Here is an 11,488-nt window from a genome sequence, read left to right on the forward strand (position 1 = left end):
TAGCCATTTCTTGGCTAGGATACTATTTCCCCCTTCAATTTTAAATCACAGCCTTGCTAGATAGAGTAGACTTGGGCTCAGGTCCTTGTTTTTCATTACTTTAAATTCTTCATGCCAATCCCTTCCACCCTAAAGTGTTTCTATTGAGAAATCAGCTGACATTCTAATGGGTATTCCCTTGTAGGTAACTTTCTGTCTCTCTCTTGCTGCCTTTAATATTCTTTCTTGGTCTTTAATGTTTATCATTTTGATTGTGATGTGCCTTGGAATGGGTCTCTTTGGGTTTAACTTTATTGGAACACTCTGTGCTTCCTGAACTTGTGTGACTTTTTAATTCGCAAGGTTAGGGGAGTTTTCTATCATTATTTCTTTAAACAGGTTCCTTACTCCTTGCTCAGTTTCTTCTCCTTCTAGTACTCCCATGATGTGGAAGTCATTATGTTTCACGTCCCAAATTTCCCTTAAACTGTCCTGCTTTTAAATTGTTTTTTCTTGCCCTAACCGGTTTGGCTCAGTGGATAGAGCATCTGCCTGCGGACTCAAGGGTCCCAGGTTTGATTCTGGTCAAGGGCATGTACCTTGCTTGCGGGCACATTCCCAGTAGGGTGTGTGCAGGAGGCAGCTGATTGATGTTTCTCTCTCATCGATGTTTCTATAAAAAAATCAATAAAATATATTAAATTGTTTTTTCTTTATGCTGCTTTAATTGGATGTTTTCTCTACCTTGTCTTCCAAGTCACTGATTCAATCTTCTACCTCATATAATCTAATTTTGATTACTTCCAGTGTATTCATTTTTTGAAATATATTTTTATTGATTTCAGAGAGTAATGGAGAGAGGGAAAGAGATAGAAACATCAGTAGTGACAAGAATCATTGATCGCTTCCTCCTGCATGCCCTCTACTGGGGATTGAGCCCACAACCTTGGCAATTGCCCTGACCAGTAATCAAACAGTGACCTCCTGGTACATAGGTTGACACTCAACCTCTGAGCCATGATGGTCAAGCTCAGTGTATTCTTTTTTTTTAATATTTTTTTATTGATTAAGATATTACATATGTGTACCCTCTACCCCCCCCCCCCCGCTCATCCCCTCACCCCCCCGTTGTCCGTGTCCATTGGTTAGGCCTATATGCTTGCATATAAGTCCTTTGGTTGATCCTTCCCTTGCCCCCACCCTCCCCTACCTTCCCTCCAAGGCCCGACAGTCCAATCAAAGCCTCTCCGTCTCTGGATCAGTCCTTGTTCATCAGTTTATGTTGTTCATTATATTCCACAAATAAGTGAGATCTTGTGGTATTTATCCGCTCTCCAGTTTCATCGATGCTGTGGCAAATGGTAAGAGTTCCTTTTTCTTCTTCCTCTTCTTAAAGAATACCTTTCAGCATTTCATATAATGCTGGTTTGGTGGTGATGAACTCCTTTAGCTTTTTCTTATCCGTGAAGCTCTTTATCTGACCTTCCATTCTGAATGATAGCTTTGCTGGATAAAGTAATCTTGGTTGCAGGTTCTTGCTATTCATCTCTTTGAATATTTCTTGCCACTCTCTTCTGGCCTGCATGGTTTCTGTTGAGAAATCAGCTGACAGTCGGATGGGTACTCCCTTGTAGATAACTGACTGTCTTTCTCTTGCTGCTTTTAAGATTCTCTCTTTATCTTTTGCTCTTGGCATTTTAATTATGATGTGTCTTGGTGTGTTTCTCTTTGGATTCCTTTTGTTTGGGGTTCTCTGCGCTTCCTGGACTTGTAAGTCCATTTCTTTCACCAGGTGGGGGAAGTTTTCTGTCATTATTTCTTCAAAAAGGTTTTCAATATCTTTCCCTCTCTCTCCTTCTGGTACCCCTATAATTCTGATGTTGGTACGCTTGAAGTTGTCCCAGAGGTTCCTTACACTATCTTCATATTTTTTGAATCTCTTTTCTTTTTTCTTTTTCGGTTGGGTATTTTTTGTTTCTTTGTATTTCAAATCTTTGACTTGATTCTTGGGATCCTCTTGTCTGCTGTTGGATCTCTGTAAATTATTCTTTATTTCAGTCAGTGTATGCTTAATTTCTAGTTGGTCCTTTTTCATGTCCTCCATGGTCTCACTATACTCCTTGAAGGATTCATTAAATTTATCGGCGGTTTCCATAAAATTCTTGACAAACCTTATAAACGTGGCCTTGAACTCTATATCCAGTCGTCTGCCCTCCTCCGTTTCTGCCAATTTTGACCTGTTTCTTTGTCTCCGCATTTTGGCTGCTTCCCTGTGTTGATAGAGTGGCCCTGCGCGCCAGGTGTCCTGTAGGGCCCAGTGGCTCAGCCTCCCCAGTTACCTGGGGTGGACACTCTTGGTGCACTCTTGGTGCCTTGGTTGTTGTAGGATCACTGGGAGGAATTGACCTCCAGGACAATTGGCTGTGGGAAGCAGCTGTGTCTGAAGTGGGAGAATGGTCCCCCTCTGACCACTGGGTACAGTGGCTCCTGGATCTAAGGAGGTGCTAATTCAGCCCCTGCCTGAGGCCACACAGCCGGAGCCGCCACAAAGAGGCTCAGCTGTGAAGCAATGCAAGCCACTGCGGGGCCTTGGTCCTTCTCTTGGAAGTTCCGGGTCTGCTTGGCTGGGCTGTAGTTAGGTACATTCATATGCAAAAGCCTCTGCAGCAGCCTGGGTGGGGCGGGGTCTCAGGGAGTCAAAAGGGCGGAGAAAGAAGCTATGGCTGATTCTCTGCGCCCGGAGTCGCGCGTCTCAGTGTCCCGGTAACGGCTGCAAGCACCTCTGAGGGAAATCTGCCCTCAAGTTCGCCTGCTGCCGCCTGACAGACCAGCCTCTCCCCGTATGAGACCTGGGTCCCCAGAGACTTCCCGGAACCGGAGTTCAGAGCAGTCGGGAGCTTGTGATTCAAAAAGACAGCCGTGTCCTCAGGTGCCACCCCCTTTCCACGCACGCGCGAGAGCCGCCGCCGTACCTCTGCACTCAGCCTCTGCAGCTCCTCTGGCTCTCAGCGTGCTTTTCTTTTCTTCTAGTTGTAGAAATTACACTCAGCCAGCCTTCCTGTTGGGCGGTGTTTGCTCCGTCCTTTGGGATATTTCTCAATTGTTGTGGGAGGCGACTATTTCCCGGTGTTTATCTATGCCGCCATCTTAGTTTCTCCAAGCTCAGTGTATTCTTAATGTCATATATGTTATTCTTCATTTCCAACTGATTATTATTTATGATTTCTATTTCTTATTTCATGTTGCTGTGGTTCCCACTAAGTTTCTTGATATTTCCATGAAGATCCTTGAGCAGCTTTATAACTATTACTTCAAATTCTATCTCTGATAACTTGCTTGCCTCCATTTCAGCTAGCTCTCTTTCTGGACTTTCCTCCTTTTCTTTCATTTGGGGGTTATTTCTTTGTCTGCTGTTTTTTGGCATCCCTTTGTATTTGTTTCTATGTATTAGAGCATTTTGTTATGCCTCTCAGTATTGCTGTGTTTGCCTTATGTAGTAAGCGCTTTGTGGGACCCGGTGGGGCAGTCTTTTAGATCTCTTGAGCTAGGTACTCTATGAATGATCCTTGTCTATGCTCCATGGGCTCTCTATTGTACTTGGGTCTTGAATGTCATAGTCCTATTCATGAGAGGAATCTCCTCTCAGGCTGGCAGCTTATGAGGCTCAACCCTGACCTCATCATGCAAGCTGTTGAGTAGGTACTGGCAGAATAAAACAAAATACAACAAAACAAAACAGGTAACAAAACAAAAGCAAACACAAGACCCCTACAACAACAAGAGCAACCACAAAAGAAAAAAGAGTATTAGGTATGAAAAAATACAATAATAGAAGAAAAGAAAACATGAGGATAAAAAAAGGGAAGAAAAGGGAATATGGAAGGGAAGAGATGAAAGTAAGAATATAAGAAGAAAAGGGGAAGGAAATTTAATAAAATAAAAGAGGAAGAGTTCAATCCCAGCAACAACACAGCGCCGGTAACTAACTCTTCCGCAGCCAGCTCTGGGCAGTGAACTTCCACTGGACAGAGAGGCCGTATAGCCTCAGAGGCCAACCCCAGAACACTGCCACCCAGAGGCTGACCCACAAACTGACTCTTTGCTAAACACAAAATAAGGCAGTCTGGGAAACAAATGCGGCTTGCTTTAAAATAAGGACTGTGGTTTACAACACAGAGGAACAGTGTATCACAGGGAAACCCAACACTCTCCTGAATACCTGGCAGGTCTAAGGCGAGCCACACTGAAGAATAGAAGAACCAAAGGACCTTCACTACTGCAATTTTTTTTTCTTTTTTTTTCTTTTTTCACCTTTTAACTAAGAAACCAATTTTTTTTTTCTTTTTTTTCTTTTCTTTTTTTTCTTTTCTTTTTTTTTCTTTTTCTTTTCTTCTTTTTTTTTCTTTTTTTTCTTCTTTTTCCATCACCTGATTTTACCCTTTTAATTACCACATTCTTATTTTTAACCAGTATTATTACTGCTACCATTTTACCATTTTTTTTGAAGTGCCATTTTATTTTCTCTTTATTTTATTTTGGGATTAGTGTTCTCCATTCTATTTTCATCGTTATATTATTGGTTGTTTCTAGTTTGCATTCATCTCCAGGGAGCTGTTGCTGGAATTTGTTGGGATTAATGGTTGTTCTATAGGAGTATTCTCATCATATAAAAAAGTCTCTTCCCCTCTTCCACTTCATTCTCTCTTTTCGCTCTTTTTTTTTCTTTTCTTTTCTTTTCTCACTTTTATTTCCCCCCCTCCTTTTTCCCAATTTCATTTTTGCACTCCTTTTTTTGGTCCCTACTTTTCTTTTCTTTTTTCTCTTTTATCTTTTTCTCTTCCTTCATCCTTATCCCCTAATTGTCTTAATTCAGGTGGTCACCTTTATTTGGGGTTATTAATATCGTGAATATATTTGTATATAGTGCCTGGTACGTGGTGCCTTGTTGTGTTGTATTTTATGCTTTTAAATCAACGCAGCAGATCCAAACAACAGCAACCTCCTGAGCACCACACCCTCTGCTGAGGAACAGCAGCTGTATGTGAAACCTCGTCCCACCAGCCAGAAGAGCCACCACAGCTGTGACCAGCACCCACCAGAGGAGCTGCTGCCAACTGAAGAGCAGCTGCTACCGCAACTGCCCGAAGAGCAACCACAGACCAAGGAGTCACTGCCACCAAGGGAGCAACCACTGAATGACTCAACGTCTAGATATGTCAGTGAGATCAAACATGGGCAGACAAAGAAACCCCCATAGGAAAGAGAAGGAGGACTCTCCAGAAAAGCAGCTAAGTAATACAGAGGCATGCAGCATGACAGAAAAAGAACTCAGAATAAGGGTCCTAGAGTGCATAAACCGGATGGAGGAAAACATCGACAACCTCTGCAAGAAGCTAGAAGAAACAGATGAAAAAATCAACAACTTAAGTAAGACCCAAGAAGAAATGAAGAGTGATATAGCTGCAATGAAAAACTCCATTGAAAGTATCAACAGTAGACTAGGAGAAGCGGAGGACCGAATTAGTGAATTAGAAGACAAGGAAGCAAAACACACCAAAAAAACCACATGGTCATATCAATTGATTCAGAAAAAGCATTTGACAAAATCCAACACCCATTTTTGATAAAAACTCTCAGCAAGGCGGGAGTAGAAGGATCATACCTCAACATAATAAAAGCCATATATGACAGGCCCACAGCCAACATCATACTCAATAGACAAAAACTAACACCATTTCCCCTAAGAACAGGAACAAGACAGGGATGCCCCCTCTCACCACTCCTGTTCAACATAGTACTGGAAGTGTTAGCCATTGCAATTCGGCAAAAAGAAGAAATAAAAGGCATCCAAATTGGAAAAGAGGAAGTAAAACTGTCCTTATTTGCAGACGACATGATATTATACATACAAAACCATAGAGACTCCATCAAAAAGCTACTAGACTTAATACATGAATTTGGCAATGTAGCAGGATACAAAATTAACCCCAAGAAATCTGCGGCATTTCTATACACCAATAGTGAACTTTCAGAAAGACAGATTATAAAAACAACCCCGTTTACCATCGCACCAAAAAAATTAAGCTACCTAGGAATAAACTTAACTAAAGAGGTAAAAGACCTCTACTCAGAAAACTACAGGACGTTGAAAAAAGATATCGAGGAAGACATAAACAGATGGAAGAACATACCGTGTTCATGGATTGGTAGAATCAACATCATTAAAATGTCCATACTACCCAAAGCAATCTATAAATTCAACGCACGTCCCATTAAAATACCAACGGCATACTTCACAGATCTAGAACGAACTCTCCAAAAATTCATCTGGAATAAAAAAAGACCCCGAATAGCTACAGCAATCCTGAAAAAGAACAAAGTAGGTGGGATCTCAATACCAGATATCAAGTTGTATTACAAAGCCACTGTTCTCAAAACTGCCTGGTACTGGCACAAGAATAGGCATAAGGATCAATGGAATAGAATAGAGAGCCCAGAAATCGGTCCGAACCAATATGCTCAATTAATATTTGACAAAGGAGGCAAGAACATACAATGGAGCCAAGGTAGTCTCTTCAATAAATGGTGTTGGGAAAATTGGACAGATATATGCAAGAAAATGAAACTAGACCACCAACTTACACCATACACAAAAATAAACTCAAAATGGATAAAGGACTTCAATGTACGACAGGAAACCATAAAAATTCTAGAAGAATCCAAAGGCAACAAAATCTCAGACATATGCCGAAGCAATTTCTTCACTGATACAGCTCCTAGGGCACTTGAAACTAAAGAGAAAATGAACAAATGGGACTACATCAAAATAAAAAGCTTCTGCACAGCAAAAGAAACCATCAACAAAACAATGAGAAAACCCCCTGTGTGGGAAAACATATTTGCCAATGTCATATCTGATAAGGGTTTAATCTCCAAAATTTATAGGGAACTCATCCACCTCAACAAAAGGAAGATAAACAATCCAATCAAATATGGGCAAAGGACCTAAATAGACACCTTTCAAAAGAGGACATTCAGAAAGCCAAGAGACATATGAAAACATGCTCAAAGTCACTAATCATCCGAGAGATGCAGATCAAAACAACAATGAGGTACCATCTCACACCTGTCAGACTGGCTATCATCAACAAATCAACAAAGGACAAGTGCTGGAGAGGGTGTGGAGAAAAAGGAACACTTGTGCACTGCTGGTGGGAATGCAGACTGGTGCAGCCACTATGGAAGACAGTATGGAGTTTCCTCAAAAAACTACAAATGGAACTCCCATTTGACCCTGTGATCCCAATTCTAGGAATATATCCCACAAAACCAGAAACACCAATCAGAAAGGATATATGCACCCCTATGTTCATAGCATCACAGTTCACCATAGCTAAGATCTGGAAACAGCCTAAGTGCCCATCAGTAGATGAATGGATTAGAAAACTGTGGTACATCTACAGGATGGAATACTATGCTGCTCTAAAAAGGAAGAAACTCTTACCATTTGCCACGTCATGGATGGAACTGGAGAGCATTATGCTAAGTGAAATAAGCCAGTCAATGAAGGAAAAATACCACATGATCTCACTCATTCATGGATAATAGAGACCATTATAAACTTTTGAACAATAATAGATACAGAGGCAGAGCTGCCTCAAACAGATTGTCAAACTGCAGCGGGAAGGCCAGGGAGGGTTGGGGGGCAGGAGGTAGGGGGGTAAGAGATCAACTGAAGGGCTTGTATGCATGCATATAAGCATAACCAGTGGACATAATACATTGGGGGATAGGGGAGGCTAGGGGACTGTCTAGGGCGGGAGGATAAAATGGACACATATGTAATACCCTTTGTAATACTTTAAGCAATAAATTTTAAAAAAATGTTAAAAAAAAAAGATTAAGGAGCTGCTCTGGCCAGTGTTGCTCAGTTATTTGGAGCATTCTCCCGAACATGTACACCTAAGAGTTGCAGGGTCAATTCCTGGTCAAGGCACATACCTAGGTTGCGCTTGTGGGTTTGGTCCCCTGTTGGGGTGTTTATGAGAGGCAACCAATCGGTTTCTCTCTCTCTCTCTCTCTCTCTCTCTCTCTCTCTCTCTCTCTCTCTCTCCCCTCTCTCCCTATCTCTAAAATCAATAAACATCCTCAGGTGAAGATTTTAAAAAAAAGAAGAAAAGATGTATATGCCAATAATAGCTAAGACACTTATAAAGAAAACAAATATGGCAGGCTGACTTGCCTATCAAATTTTCAGATTTTGGTGGAACTATACTATGTAAGTTAATATGTATTGGATCAGTTATAGACAAAAAGACTAGTGGAATGAAAAGGAAAACCAGGAAAGGATTGATGCATAAGTGAATAACTGAACATTTGATATATGAAAAAGTTGTCATTACAAACCAGTGCTGAGGCAGTTAACCAGATGTAAAAATAGTTTAAATGAATGAATACATAGCACCTTTTGTGAAAATGCATGACAGGCAGTCTAGTATCTAAGGATGAAGAACATAATTTTAAAGCTATAGGAAAAAGTACAGAAAAATAATTTCTGACTGCATAATAGGGAAGTATTTATTAATCAGAACTAAAAAAAGTATAAATTATTAAGAAATCAATGGATACAATTTATTTAATTTAGAAAAAAATTCTCCTATTCAAGTAAAGATACCAAAAACTGAATTAAAAATAGAGTGCAGACCAGGAACGAAATTTAAAATGAAGTTAGATGCATTGCATTAATATTAAAATTATATAAGAAGTCCAGCAGAACAAAAAGCAAATGATCAAGACCATGTTTAGAGCAATCACACTTAACAAATCTAAGGAGCAAATTAAAATGAGTAATCGTTTTTACCTTACAAATTCTTGGTGATGCAGGAATCCAAGCAATCACATTCATGCTTGATAAGATATAAATTGAAGAAACATATAGGGAAATTTGGCAATACTAAACTTAAGAATATTCATATCCTTTGACTCATCAATTTATCCAAAGAGGATTTATACAAAGTAAATATTCATATATATGTTAAGATACACAGGGTATAGCAAAAGTAGGTTTGCAGTTGTTCATATGGAAAATGATACAAAGATTTATATATATAAAAGGCTAAGCGACGGAATGACCAAATCACCAGAATGAACTGAATGACCCCGGTTGCTGTGATGCACTGACCACCAGGGGGCAGATACTTAATGCAGGGGCTGCCCCCTGAAGGTCAGTGTGCTTCCACAGCAAGAGCAGTGTTCAGCTGACCTGGTCCTGGATGCCTACCAGCCTGGCAACAGCCACTCACTCACTCAGTAGTAGTGCAGGTCCAATCTCCAGAGAATGGGTGATTCTGATGGATCGATGCCACCCACATGATCCTGACAGTGCTGCTGACTCCTGGAAGTCAGCCTTGGACACCATGGCCGCTCCACCTTCCTAGACACTTCACGAGGAAGAAATCATATAAAAGTGGTCACTAGGTGGCTCCCGACAACTGGACCGAATGTCAGCAGGATGGATCCAGATCTCTGGCCAGCAAGGGCATCCTACCTCTTGCTGGGTGGGCTGATCGCATCCCGTCCCCGCCCATTCCCCCCCCCCCGAACCCCACCTGTGCATGAATTTGTGCACTGGGGCTCTAGTTAATAAATAATAATATAAGAATAAATTCTGTGTTTTGCTTACTCACCCTGTATTTATCAGGTGTCCAGGCACAAGACAGGCCACTCCAAAATATCCCACAATTGGGTATTGATTACTTTCAATCAAAGTTACTTGACAAGCAGCTAGTACCAAAAGGACACTTTGACCCTCGTTTCCTTGGATGCAGGAAATAAATCTCCCATGTGAAACGTGCCTTCCCCACTGCTATAAGACACCCTATTGTTAGAGTTAAAGACTTCAGACATGAAAAGTCTGGATAAACAAATTTTGTTGCCGCTTCTAATTTACCATTTTGTTTAAAATGGTCACTCATGAAACCCAAACCTTGATTAGATTCCTTTCAAATAAGTACTCACCCTTTTTTGTCCTATCAATTTCTCACAAATTTATTGTTTCTTTGTCCACAGAGCATAAAAATAAGCCTGGTTAGATCATTTTTCTGAGTCTTATTTAATGATCTGAGCATCAGATTATGACATCCTGTGTACATGTATTAAGTTGGATTTTCTCCTTAACCTAGTCTTGTGTCTATTTTATTAGGGGCCCAGTGCACAAATTCTTGCACCTTGAGAGGAACTGTGGGCCACAAGGTTGTGGCAGGCACAGGGGAAGGTCTCAGCCTATTCTCCATGCCCCTGCCTGGTCCCTCCTGCCACGAACTCCAGTCCCTTGTCTGCTGGCAGCCCCACTCCTGTTGCTGCAGTTCCCACGTGCTGACAGCACCAGCCCTGCTCGCACTCACTGATGGCATGGAGAGATTGGGGCCAGTGCCAGCAGCAGGTGTGAGTGGAGCTGGCACTGTCAGGGGGTGCGAGTGGTGGCTGCTGCCCCTGATCACCCCTCAGGAGCAGGGGGAGGTGGAGAAGCCCTCAGGGGAGATCAGGGCCAGCAGCCGCCACTCACACCCACTGATAGTGCTGAGTGATTGGGACTGGCACCAGGCACTGGCAGCAGGTGCAATTGGCAGCTCCAGTGCCGGCTGTGGGTGCAAGCAAGGCTGGCACTGACAGTGGGTGCAAGCGGCGGCTCCAGTGCCAGCAGCAGGTGCGAGCGCTGGGCAGGACCATGGCACACAGGAACAAAGAATTTTCAGTAAACAATAGAGGCTCACCCTGATGACAGTGACCAGTGCCCTGCCTTGGTCTGGCACCCCGGCTCACCTTCTCTACCATCCTGCCACAGCCAACACCTGCCATGTTCCTCACATACCCCCTGGTGGTCAGCGCATGTCATAGTGAACAGTTGTTTGGTTGTTCGGCCATTTGGTCTATTTGCATATTAACATTTTATTATATAGGATTACTACTCCAGCTATAAGAACTAAAGAAGGGTGGGGGACTTCTCCTCCCCAACACTGGATATTTCTGTTTGCAAGGTTTTCATAGCAAAAACTTACATATCTATTAGTGTTGTCCTTTTGGCAACAACAGGAATCTAAATATCCATCAATAGAATATTGAATTTATTAATGGTGATAATGCTATGCAATGCACTACTATGAAGGTAGGAAAGTAGTGTTGCATATCTATATTTACTAACCTAGTAATAATTACATGATATGTTAAGTGAAAAAATCAAGAGGGAGAACAATAAAAAGCATGATCCTTTCCTGGTAAGCTAAAATTATGTTTTTGAGTGTGTTTGAAAGTGTTAAAAGTGCATTTGAAACTGTTAACAGTGGTTACTTGCAGGAATTAGATTGGAAGGATAGGAGAGTCAGAGGACTTTAACTTTTTTTTATAAACTTAGAATCATTTTAAACATTTAAAGTCATACATGGCACTTAATTAAAAAAATTTAAACATTAAAAAATGATAGTTTACAATGAACACCTGCATACCCTTCATC

This window comes from Myotis nattereri (assembly GCF_964212035.1).
Source record: "Myotis nattereri genome assembly, chromosome: X".
In the NCBI taxonomy this organism is placed as follows: Eukaryota; Metazoa; Chordata; class Mammalia; order Chiroptera; family Vespertilionidae; genus Myotis; species Myotis nattereri.